The sequence below is a fragment of the Anopheles funestus genome, chromosome 3RL (genome assembly GCF_943734845.2).
Source record: "Anopheles funestus chromosome 3RL, idAnoFuneDA-416_04, whole genome shotgun sequence".
NCBI classification, from domain to species: domain Eukaryota; kingdom Metazoa; phylum Arthropoda; class Insecta; order Diptera; family Culicidae; genus Anopheles; species Anopheles funestus.
Window position 1 is genome coordinate 6,324,380 of NC_064599.1, and position 12,583 is coordinate 6,336,962.

The window sequence follows — 12,583 nt, forward strand, 5'->3', positions numbered from 1 at the left end:
GGGGTGGTTTTGCTGCCTCATTTCCACACACCATACACCAAGTGATGGCTTCCTTAGGCACTGGAAACCACGATCCTTCAGGCGGAGAGCGAATTAAATCATAAGCCCAACCCTTGCACGAAAACCATCTAATCTCTCCTTCATTGCGAAAGATTTCTCTTTCGTTCGCTGGTGGGGGGATGGATTTCGTCGCAAAAATATGAATACATAATCAGCTATAATGTTGCGATGTTTAGATGCCGTTGATTTGCTATGCTAATTTTCGTTGCGGGTCATCGTCGTCCGTCGGGGCGGAAAGTTTTGGGGTGGAAAAATAGTCAGCGGGATGAAATGAAACGAAAAAAAAACACAACAAGGAATGAAGAAGGATGATTCTCCTAGGGACGATTATTTATTTCAAACGGGTATTGCTCCCTTTTAACGTTCACAAATGGGCAGCTTCACGCTAGCTAGTGTACAGTAGACAGGACGATCGTCTTGAAGATCGGAAAAACAGAGGTTTATACTTAATCCTGAACCTGAGCAACAAATAAGAAAACCTTCCCCAATCTTCGCACCATTTGCTGCTAAAGACGCAAAGCCGAAAATATGTGACGATCTCCATCCACGCTTAACCACGCTGGGCTAATTGCACCCAAATTGCTAAGAATCTTTTAATTAAAATTAAGGAAATCGCCACCCGTCCTTCCGAGAGGGAAAATTAAAACGAATCGCTTCACTTCCTGCCCAAGTCATCAATGAAAAGGGAACGGTTTACTTTTTCCAGGAAATGTTAGTCCATCGCCGGTCGGTAGTAACGTTTTTCCCGATTTGGGGTAGAGTTTAAGTAGGTGCAATCACCAAAAGTAAGGCACAAAATGGAGGAGGGAACACATTTTTAACACGATTGGCTACGAAAATATGACCCGCAATTGGTGCTAATTTTATTTTCATTTTTTCGGTAGGAAAATTTCGATTTCATTCCGAGTGAAAGTGACAACAAACAGCTAAACTGGCAGGATGGTTATTGTTTCCGAAGCCAACCGGTTTTGTTGCTTGCTTCGTAGATGCTAACGAGCGTCTCTAGCAAAGACGAAGGTAGATGAGTATAAATATGTAAATTTGGCGTAATAAATTAAATCCCAAGCCTCTCGACTCACCGAGGAAACCGGGTTTGATTCGAGTTTTTATCTTCTTCGTTTGTTACTTAACGATAGCAGAAGTGCTTCCAGGCGAAGATCAACGAGAGTCTTATGCCGGGTGTAAAGGGAGCGAATAGTGTCGAAAATATGCTGCGGTTTATCGGCTGAATACCGCGATAAGGTGAAACTAGACACGGTTGCAATTTTGCTGCTCACTAACAGTGATTTAACGTTGGCGAAAAAATGAAAACGAAAGTAAAAGAGAGGAACCTGTTCGGTGGTTAAAAAAGGTATACCTGTTTATACCATAATTGAAAATAAAACAATAAAAGACTACTTTAAAGCATTACCTAATGCCTTTCTATTCCCTTCTATCGTTTTAGTACATCGTGAGATTGATCACTCACTAGCAGTGAGATGCTGCGAAAGAACGTGAGCGAGAGCGAGTGAGAAAAGCTTCTCACAGTACTGAGCTTTCGCCTCACTATGGTTTCCCGGGGAAATTGTCTCTTTTTTTACATTTTACGCAGTTGAGGAATTTTTTTGAATATTTCAATAAAGTTTTGCTCATACTTCAATCATACTTTAACACGGTCCCTTTAAGCTATCTCCATTACTAGCTTCTACTAACACTATCCTAACATTTACTAACTTCACACACTGATAAATAGAAGGAAAAAAACAGATCCTGGAGGGCATTCAAACATTCGCTCCTTCAAACAACTAAATCAAATCGAAATCGCTGCCTATCGAATGCCAAGCGGAAAGCATTAATCCGTCTATCGCTTACGGGTTTCGGTCTAATCGAAACTAAACAAAATCCTTACCGATGAAAAATAGCCGGCAGCAGGATCAGCTCCCGTACGACGGTCCAACGATTAAGGCATAACCGAAGGATATATGTTCGCTTTTTATTTTAACCGTTCGCTTGTTTTCGTTGCCCTATCGTTCGCTTTTGGACTTTTAAGTTTCTGCTGCAGCAAGCTTCTAATGCTGATTGAGTGGAATGGGCGAGTAAGTAAAACGGGATCCACCGTAAACCGAGCGCAGCAGGGTGGTAAAAAAAAGGAAGAGAAACGAACGGATGAATAAGAAGAGAAAAAAAAGGGAAATAAAATAAAAACCCCCCCCAACCAAGGGATGAAACTCCAACCTGGTGAGCTTCTGTTTTCATTCTGGGTTAAAAATCGTCCTTCTTTTTTTTTATTTTGTTTGGTTTCTACCCTGCAGACCCTGCAGAACGAACGATGGAGGGAAAATAAAAATTGAAACCCCCGGATTCCGGATCCCGGATCTTGGCTCAGCAAGGCTATAGCAGCCTCATAGTTGCGACTTCATCAGGACAACTGTTTTGTACCCCTCCCACCAACCCATTCGCCTGACTGGGTCACCTTGGTTGACCCCTAGTCGGTGAGGTAAGTGAAGCAGGCGCTACATCAGACAGAGAGCGTTTTTCCTGCCGGTTTTTATTAGTAGGCAGCAGTGGGTGGGTTGGGTGTTTTTCTTGGAAAGCGCATCTCCACCCACCCAGAGAGCAAGACAGAAAATGTTACAGAGGAAAACACCTGCTCTGTACAAGATCGATAGCGGATGAGAGTGAGCGAGAGAGAGAGGCTGAGCAAATGGCGTGTTGGTGGTATGAAGGTGTTCGCATAAAATTGAGGTTAGTGGGTAATATGTAGATAGCACGCTAGAGAGCATAACCTTCGTTCTAACTGCCCCGATCTTTACACGTCGCTTACCGTTTTTTGATGAAAATGTGTGTGCGTTCTATTTGAAAAAAACTCGCACACTGTTGCTTCGTTAAATGTTTTTTTGTTGTTGTTGTTTTGGTTCAAATCATTTATAAAGAAACTGCCAGTCTCGCGAAAAGAAGGCGCTTTCGAGCATAAGTTTCAATTCCCAGCATAAGTTCTCAACGGCCCAATCATAAAGGGATATTTAATTAAACTGCCGTTCTACAAACGTTTCCGTTCTTGGCCTAATTGTTGGCTATCTGTGCCTTGAAATCCTGATATTGGAGTCCTGTGTATGAGAAGGCCGGTATTATCTAATAGAGCTCATAATTTGTGGTTTTGAAGTAAAAGTTTTTATTATTGAAAAAAAAATTATATATGTTCCATTTTTTATTTAGACAATAATCAGATTCTTCAAACTTTAAACTTGTTTGTTCATTCCTTATAATGTATTCCTTATAATTATTATTTTTTTCCATAATGAGATGTCCAGATGATGCAAAATTAAGTAATATTTTTAGACAGAAGGTACATCCATGCTAACACACTCGTAATTAGGTTAATGCAATAACAAGCTAAACTATTCAATTTCCCGCACATCTCCCTTTACTTTTCTGCTTTTTTTCTGCTCTCTGATCCTTTCTATGTACCTTTTTGCAATTAAAAAAGCACACATACGCGTGTACACGCACACACACAACCAAGCTTCTTTCGATTGCATGGTTTAAAAAAAAAGCACGAAGCAAAGAAGGAGAAACGAGGAACCGGAGGTGCGAGTAAGTTCGAAAAGTGTAATGAATGTCGGAAAATCGGAAAAGAAACAAAGCCACGGGAAAGGCGAAATAAAGCAAACAGAAAAAAAGAGAAAAAGCAACAACAACAAAAAAAACTCCAAAACCCATTCAGGGTCGGAAAAAAGTTGAAGCCAACCGACAGTTTGTTAATGATTTTCCCCGCACTGCATCAAAGGCAAATGTGGATGACCAAGGAAGGACGGGGAAGGGGAGGAGGGGGAGCTATGAAAGGTGTGCAAAAAATGAGCTTTGCCACACACACACTCACACACACAGCCAGAACATCGAGGGAAAAAATCCCATACACTCTTGCAGAGTGGAACTTCAAATATGCGAATCCAGCCGATGGTGATGATGCTGTCGGTCAGTGGAAAATGCCAGGAAAAGGGTGGGTGTGTAGTTTTTTTCATTTCCGGTTGCTTCCACTTACTCGGCGAGGAAAAGCTTCCCCATACCGAAAGGCGAAATGGAATGGGCTCCTGTGGCTAGGGTGAAGTGTGTTGGTGTGGAGTGATTTGCTAAGCTTCCTACCATGGCCATGACCGGTACGCGAGTTCTAACTGCAAAACTGAAACACACGGAAAGTGATGAAGAAGAAACAAAAAAAAGGAAAACGCACACAGCAAATCAACCCCTCCCCATCCTGGTCACATCCGCACGTGGCTCACCCGGCCAAAGCCGTGCGGTAAATGAATGGATAGATAGTTTTCGTCACCGGAGGGTGAAAGCTTAAGCAAACAGGACCTCCTCCGCCCGGTGTTGGGTGATTTTTCCATCTTCCCGATCCAGGGAGGAATGCACCACCGACCATGTTAGGCACAGCAACACTTCCGGGGCCCGGGATCGCACAAGTGTTGGATTTGGATCAACGAAATGCCACGAGCAGCATCGTGATTCGTGAAACGGTTTCCAGTGCAGCAGGTCAGCGGGTGTTGGCGTTGGTCTTTCAATTGCAAATGTACGGTGGGCCTCACGGTGGATGAGCGTTAATGTGAATGTCGCTTTTCGTGTTGCCGAACATGGGTTTTTTGGACGATGCAGAATGTAGTTTTATGGATGAGCGTGGAGAGAGTTTCTTTTTTTTGGTAGCAGCATCAGATTTTATTTATTTATTTATTTATAATTAATTATTACGGCATCGGCCGAGCATCAGATTTGTGTTCATAATTTTATGAATTTGAAATGTATATTTTTTTTAAGTTTCAAAAAAAAATAATCTAATAAATTTTTCGTACCCTTCTTAAGAAGCGTATTTGATTTTTAATATTTAAAGTTGATTTTACTAAGTAGAATATTTCTAAAAGTTACGTTCTTCAAGCCCGAATGGTAAAAATTAATTAGGGGAAATCACATGCATACTGAAACAAATCAGCATCGATTAATAATGATATCGATTTACGAAACCAATCAAGCATAAAATCAGATCGAAATAGTTTATGCATGAACTTTGCGTTTATTAAATTTCACAGTAATGCTACCGTTGCTACCGCTGCATCCGTTGCAGATGTTCGATTAAAATGGCAAACGCATATTACAACCCCGGAAAACCATCCGATACTGTAGCGACCGATTCGCATCTCAACCCACGCACCGCAAAACGCCATGCCAAAAAGGGAAATCAATAGTCAGCTTTCGCATCACCTTATAACATTTCCGGCATCGGTGTGCATCCTGGCAAAACGTCGAAGTGCAATTATTATTGGTATGTGGGCTATGCATATTCGCTACACCCACACGATGATGCGTAATCAACTTCGGCCCAAGTGTGTGCCCGGTGAACGCAATGGCCCCCCCCGCCCTTTACGCAATGTTGCAGGAAAATGGCAACAACGACGCATGAAACTGGGCCCACATAAAAGCTACACTTTTCCCCCGAACTGGAGGGGATGGGGGTGGGAAAAACTGCATCCCACAAAAGCATACACCAACGCATTTTTCCACCTTTCAACCCATGTGGATGTACTAAGAGCCTATGGCCAGCTGGGCCAACTCGTAGCGTATGCCATTCAGAAAAGGTTGTGATACTAATGCCATCTTAAACGCCTAGCACGAAAATCCTTCAATGGATTACAGGGATTTATAGTAGGAGGGTTTGTAAAGCCTGGCAACAAAGTAGCCCGTTTTACGGGAACATTGCAGCCATGCAGATGCATTTGTGGATGGATTATGATGCACTCTGCACGGATGAACCGTCTGCAAGCCACAACATATCGAGCACGGGGATGATGATGTATTATTTTATATCTCTTTATCATCATGTTTTGCACTGAATTAAATAAAAACCGAAAGCTTTTCGCATAATATATTAAACAACTGGTACTAAAATGTTTAAAGATAAAATGAAAAATATTTAAATTACTTTAAGATGACAACAAATCACTCTAAAAATTAAATAAAAGAACAATTTACAAGTTTTTCTCTTAAAAGTTTGGGGCATTGATGTTCCTGTTAGCCGTTGATAAGGAGTGAGCCATTTTCTACACAAAAAGGTATATTAAATCTAAGGTACTGAAGCTCCACCTAACATCTATTCAAAGTGTACCGAACACAGCTCATAATAGCCGTCAAGTTGCTCAAATAGTTGCATTGAAAGAGATTACTACATCTCAGAATTACTTCATACAATAATGGAAAGAAAGAAAACATGACTAAATTTTAGGTATAAGCTATTTTTCACGATATAACCAGAACATAGACGAAGCTTCCTCTTTCATCCAGATGCCATCGACATAACATAAAACTCATATGAGTTTTCCTTTACGGTAGCAAACTTTCTTTCTTCTCTTTCACGTTAATATCAAATATACCTTCCCCCAAAAAACAACCTTAAACTCCTGTGTGCGAATGAATCGTAGATAGGAACGCTGACCGAACTGCTGCTGGGAACATTTTTCTCCACTAACATTCCACCGCAAAAGCTCTTCTTTCATTTTGAAGCGCGAGCTTTGAGCGATAAATCATCGGTGCAGTTGGAACCATTGGCAACGGATTAGACCACGTTCGGTAGTGGTTGTTCCGGGGTAGGAAAAACGGATAAGGTGGTAAAGTATTCCACCAGGTACCAGGCCAACAAGGCTCGGATACCTCGGAGTTTCGACGATGCGTGAATGTTCCCACCGTTCCAACAGCTGTGGTGTTTCAGTGTGACGCCACTGGATAAAGGATTGGCAAGATGGAAGGGAGTTGATAAATGGCTACACTCAGGTCTCTAATACGTTTTTTCCGGCACCTGTCTTTTTTCCACCCAACACTGTTCCTCCATTTCACGTTGCCCGTTTTGTACGGGGGAAGCTAAGTAGACGTTCCACCAGGTATGAACGGCACATGACTGGAGGAATGTCACATATTAATTAGGCAGCAAATTCATCTACCACAGAACCCCCGGCAGTGCAGTTCGGCACCGGTGCTTTTTGATACTAGATAGCTAATGAGTATCCGTCTGAAGCATCATTTCTTTGTCGTTAAAAACTTTTGCACCTGATGGAATGGAATGTGCTACAGAGGATGATGGTTTCATACCCGAACGACAGGATGCAATTCGCAATAACATGGAGTCATATCATTTTGAAACTTTTGTTTGAGTCACTTATCATTCGTTTTTCTCTTAAAGAATGTTTACAATGTGATGTGGTTGTGTTAAAACCAATTTTACATGTTTTCTTCCATCGTATTACATTATTTAGTAGATTAATTGAACATTTTGTTATGTGGATTGCATACTTTTAGGCAAACTTTAAATTGAAATGATTTTTGCTTCGATTTTCGCTATAAACTCGAGCGAAACAATCACTTAAGACTTTTTATCGTCCCTACATCGGGAATTGTGCAAAATGATGAAGAAATTCAATTTATCAATAAATTATGCATGCTGTTAATGTCGCCTATATTTGTGCAAATTTGCAAATTACAATAAGAAGAGAACACGGCGTGCTTCAGCAAATTTCTTCCAAACAGTCCGAAAGTCATGGCAGATAAATAATTTAAACTCCTCGTTAAACAATTGGCATGCCTTTGCACTAGAATTACCTTCGCTTTTCGACAGAAAAGAAAACCGTTCCCGGCGCTTTCTTTTTAATACAAATTTAATCTCCTCTCAACGTAAAGCACCGATACATACAGACGCACGCAAAACCGGCTCTACTGTCTCCGCCGTTAGTTGTTGCGTAGAAAACGGCTAGAGATCAAAATCATTGCACGAAATTCGACTCACTTCGTCGGTGCTTGCCAAACCTGAGAGGCTCCGGAATTCAAATAAACTTGCAGATGAAAAACTCCACTTCACTTCGGGGACAACACACCGAGGAGAACAAACACGGGGCTTTCGCAAAAAAAAAACAAGCGAAACAAAAGCACACTTTCAAACGCACCAAACCACCGGTTTAACGTCCGACCTTTTACGATCGACCGATATGGGGATGTGACCGTCGTGGTCCCCCGTTGGTGTGGATAGTAACGTGCGCTAGAAAATCGGATATAAATCCAACAAAGAGTGAGGGAAAAGAAAATTTAAGGCAAACGTTGAAGCAAAACAACAACAAAATGCAGAAAATAAAACGTTTCCTGGGCGTTAGCGTAAGGATTCGCTTAATGTTGTCATCCGTTTCATCTCACCGGGTGAAAGTTTTCCAGCGGGCACTTTTACATGTCCGCACCGTGAACCCGGGCGGTGGGAAGGTACAGGTTAATTTTCCACGAATGGAAATATTGCTCGTCAAAGCATACCGAGCCACCGCTTATCCTCAGAAGCATCCAAGCTGAAGGTTCTACGTTCTACCAACTTCACAACAACGGGCTATCTGGTCTCTCTCTGATTTTCCTTCGGTCTGAATTTCTACTGTAGCGTATTGTACCAAAATGCTAGAAAAAAGGAAGCAAACGTAAGAAGTGTGTACTTGAATTTTCCTACTCTATAAAGTCCGGTTGATAAGATTTGACCCCTTATCTAGCGAGATAGCTAAATCTGCTAAAGGAAGAATAGAACAACAACAAAAAACCTACCGATAAAGAGGCTTTTGCTGGATGGAAAATTGCCCGTAACGAAGAGAAATAAAAAAAAATAATACGAATCTCGTTCCAGTCGGCCCACTCCTCCCACGCGGTAAGATGGTCCCTATTTCCGCCCGATCCCGCCAAGATCCTTATAACGATTGGTTCAAGTTCCGTTTTTGCTTCCATCTCCACTGATCCTTCCTATCTGGGCATGAGAAGCACTTCAAGCAGCAGCAGCAACTCTTCAGCCGAGTTTTCTCATCCTTATCACATTTTTATTTGTTATCGCTGCACAATGTCCTCTGTCCCATGTTGCCGTGCATTGCCTTCCCTGAAGCAAAACCATCAAAGATCAGGACAATTTTATTTTATTTTTTCGACAGCGTGAGCTTAAATTGGGTGGCTACTACGGCAACGCACCAGTACCACAGTGAGCCAGTGAAACGTCTGGATTGTTGAATGGAAAATCCTTCAATCTGCTGCCGGAGAGACGGGTTTTACACGGCCTTAGCAAGTGCTCACTACCGTACCGATCCGCACAAAACCTCCTCGCAGAAATCGGACTTATCTATCGCATAAATCATGCGAACAATTCAAAACTATTCCCATGCGGTAGCAAAGGTCGAACGGCATTGAGACGGACACGGGCAGGAAATATGTTTCCCGCTTCTGTTGCTTTCCGTTGTTAGCAACGAACGCTGCGAGGCATCGTTACGGTTATAGAATGGTTCGGGGTTTTTGGACGGAACATTCTGACGCAGAAATTTACGGACCGGAATTCAGTTTCTAGCCGTGCACACAATACTGGCGCGTATCGTAGTGTTTAGTTTGGCTGTTGAGTTTAGTTTACAAACTATTTTCAACAATAAGTGAAAGATTCCACCGCAAGAGTGATCGCTCCGGGATATATTTTGAAGAAAGCGTAAAGCAAGGTGGATAAAATTAATATTACTTTAACTGTGACATCTAAACAAATCTTATTAAATCAGTACATTATGTTAGGAACTCTTTTCAAATGCTACAAATGTTGAGAATCAAATTTTTAAAGAACTTTTATCCTATTTTGTTGAATATTTCAAATTCTGATCTGATATTCGATTCGAATATCGATTTGATGCCTCCAACATTTATAGTACTTATGATTGTGTGTAATTTGTTGCAACGAACATGCTATAATTAAACGACTTTTTCCCCAAAAACAAACACATATTGCACCACACATTACATGCTCATCATTCGTTAAAGATATCATCAATTCCCCAGGAAAAAAAACCCAAAAATTCTACCTGTTGAATATGCTTCGGTCCATTATCGATTCTGCGATTCATCGAAACGAAGAAGAGAGAAATTCAATATCGATGAAGCTTATGTGCATTTCACTTCATTTAGGCGTTTTCTTATGAGTTTGGTTTTGTTTCCGCGTACGGTTGTATCGGGTGTCACATCCTTTTACTGGCTGTGAGCATTTTCCATCGAAATGCCTGCCAATGATTCGTCGGAAAAAAGCGCTTCACGCATGGTGCTCAATCGATAGCAGGACAGTCGATTTATTTCTAATAAATACTCATTTCTATTTCCTATTTGGTTAATACTGGATATATTTCTTTATTTAGAAGCATTAAGCAAGTATTCAATAAAATTAAAAATAAAATCAAAATAACGATAAACAACTTTATTTCATTTACTGATCAGATCATTCAGCATTTAGCTTACACACTAAGATAATTAAGTTCTATTAAAGAAGTGTCCAGCGAATGGTATATCGTTAAACATCCCAACAAAAGCTTTCGCCATCATTTAGGTCACTCACGCCAAATAGAACTCATTTTCCCTCGAATGCTCCTTTCGCGCATATCAGCGTTGGTCAGCGTTTCTCAACAATTATCACATATTTGGATTTTAATTATTTTAAATTAAAAATTTTATACGTTTCTCATGTATTTGTTGTACTTATTTATTATGTATTTGTAATCTCAAAAATAAATATTATTCATTCAGTCATCTCATACAAATTGCACTCACTATTTCCCTGGGAAAAACTATTGCCTTCCCTATTGGTTCTCATTGCAGCCGGATTATGCGCGCTGTTGCATCTATGATGCACTCATCATTTCATCCCGGTGAATGGGTTGAGTTCGGGAACAGTCTGAGATGAGCGGGTGGTTTGTGCAATGGATGACCTTGAACCGCTAAAGTTACAACCCGAGTACCTTCAAGGATCGGTCCATTTCAAGCTCCAGCTAACGAACGGTCTACCAACTCCATTCACACACACACATACACAGAGGTTTTACCGGGTGCGTGAGAACTCTTGGCCGAGGACGCTGGTTCAATCTGCCCCAGCAGCCGTATGGAAGGATGCCGTTTCCGGGATACTTTCACACTCGAACGCACTCCAGGTGATATGGTATGTGTATGTGGTGTACGCTCTCATCCATCGTTTGGGAGACATTCGTCGTCGGTAGGAGGGCGATTGAAGGTTAACTCAGTCTCGTTCATCTAACTCACGTGTGGAGCCGTCGTGAGAAAGACGTGCAGAAGCAACATGTGTAAAAGCGCTTTAACGCAAAGTATAAAAAAATGCACGATCAAAAGAGTAACGAATGTATCATGGTAAATCGTATATTTATATAAGGGCAATATTGGTATACTTGTTTCACCATTCTTGCTTACAACTCACATTTATGACAATATTTTCAAATTTATAAAAACTACACCACAGAAATGATCGTTTATTGTATTTCACTTGCTTCTCTGTCGTTACTAGACTATCGTATCGGATATAATGCTTATAGAGATGAAAAAAAAATAACTCCTACTTCCCAAATGAATCCTGTTTCTTATGGCAACAAGCATTCGTACCGGTTCCAACGATTGTAACCGATACTTGATATAGCAAAGGGATTGATTCACTGGAAAGTATTTTTAGATTCTTCCCTGCTCTATGCTGTTATTCGAATCACTGTGTAGTTTTGTGCTACTGTTATTTTCTACAAATGTTTTCTAAATTCAGAACCTATTGCATATCAGGAATATAAAAAAACTGTTGGAATCATAAGCAATATATAAGGGCAAATTATAATTATTGGATTATTAAACTGTTAAAAGTCAATTTCACGTTGTGATAATATACCTCAGGAATGCATGACTCGATGTGTGAATCCTTAGCAAAGCTCCGGCATTTGACATTCTGTCCCCTGTACAAAACAAACGCACTAGAAAAGACATGTTTCCTTTAATCGTCCATCCGTGACAGCATCTCCCTTTTTCATCAATTCCGGCGCATGAAGAGTACAGGGAAGGACGGGAAACTTTCAACCTGCCCAGAGGCTACCGGTTACAGCCGTGTTTTGATTTGACCTATCGAGTACCAAACATAGGGGCGCTGGCATGGGAAGGATGGTGGCACGATATGTTTATTTTTTACTACTGCTTGTTTAAGTACAATTCCTAGCCTAAGCTAGGACTATAGCTAGCCATATACCGCCTCATCAACATTTTGCTCTCACGTGCTTGCGCTCTAGAGTCGGGACTTTTGCCGGTAGGCATACACCATTTTCATCCCATGTACGCAGGCGGGACGTGCAGGCAGGATGACAGCTGAAGCGGAAACCCAGGGAAGATCAGGAGACTTTCATCAGTGCCTGCAGCAGTGTCCCGGTTCCAAATAGCGAAAGGGACAGTTTGGCAAAGGTTAGTGTGTTTTGTATTATTTTGACACGCGCTCTCCCAACTCTATTTGAATAGCTGTATTTTATTTTGTTTGCAATGTAGCTCGTTTATTCACTCTTTAATACCATGTAAATATACGAAGAGTGCAGACAATATTTTAAAAGATTTGAAATAAATACTTTTTCAATTAGAATGTAATAGATACATCTCTTTGCTTTGGACAATGTTTGTTTCAAATTATTTTGTTAAACTATAAACTTTCTTTCAACAT

The 12,583-nt window shown here is 40.9% G+C and overlaps 1 protein-coding gene across 2 annotated transcripts in view; it reads right to left on the bottom strand.

Annotated features, from left to right (window-relative positions):
* LOC125772269 (uncharacterized) overlaps positions 1–12,583 on the bottom strand; it is a 135,079-nt gene that overhangs the window by 113,393 nt on the left and 9,103 nt on the right. The gene's annotated exons all lie outside the window — the stretch shown is intronic.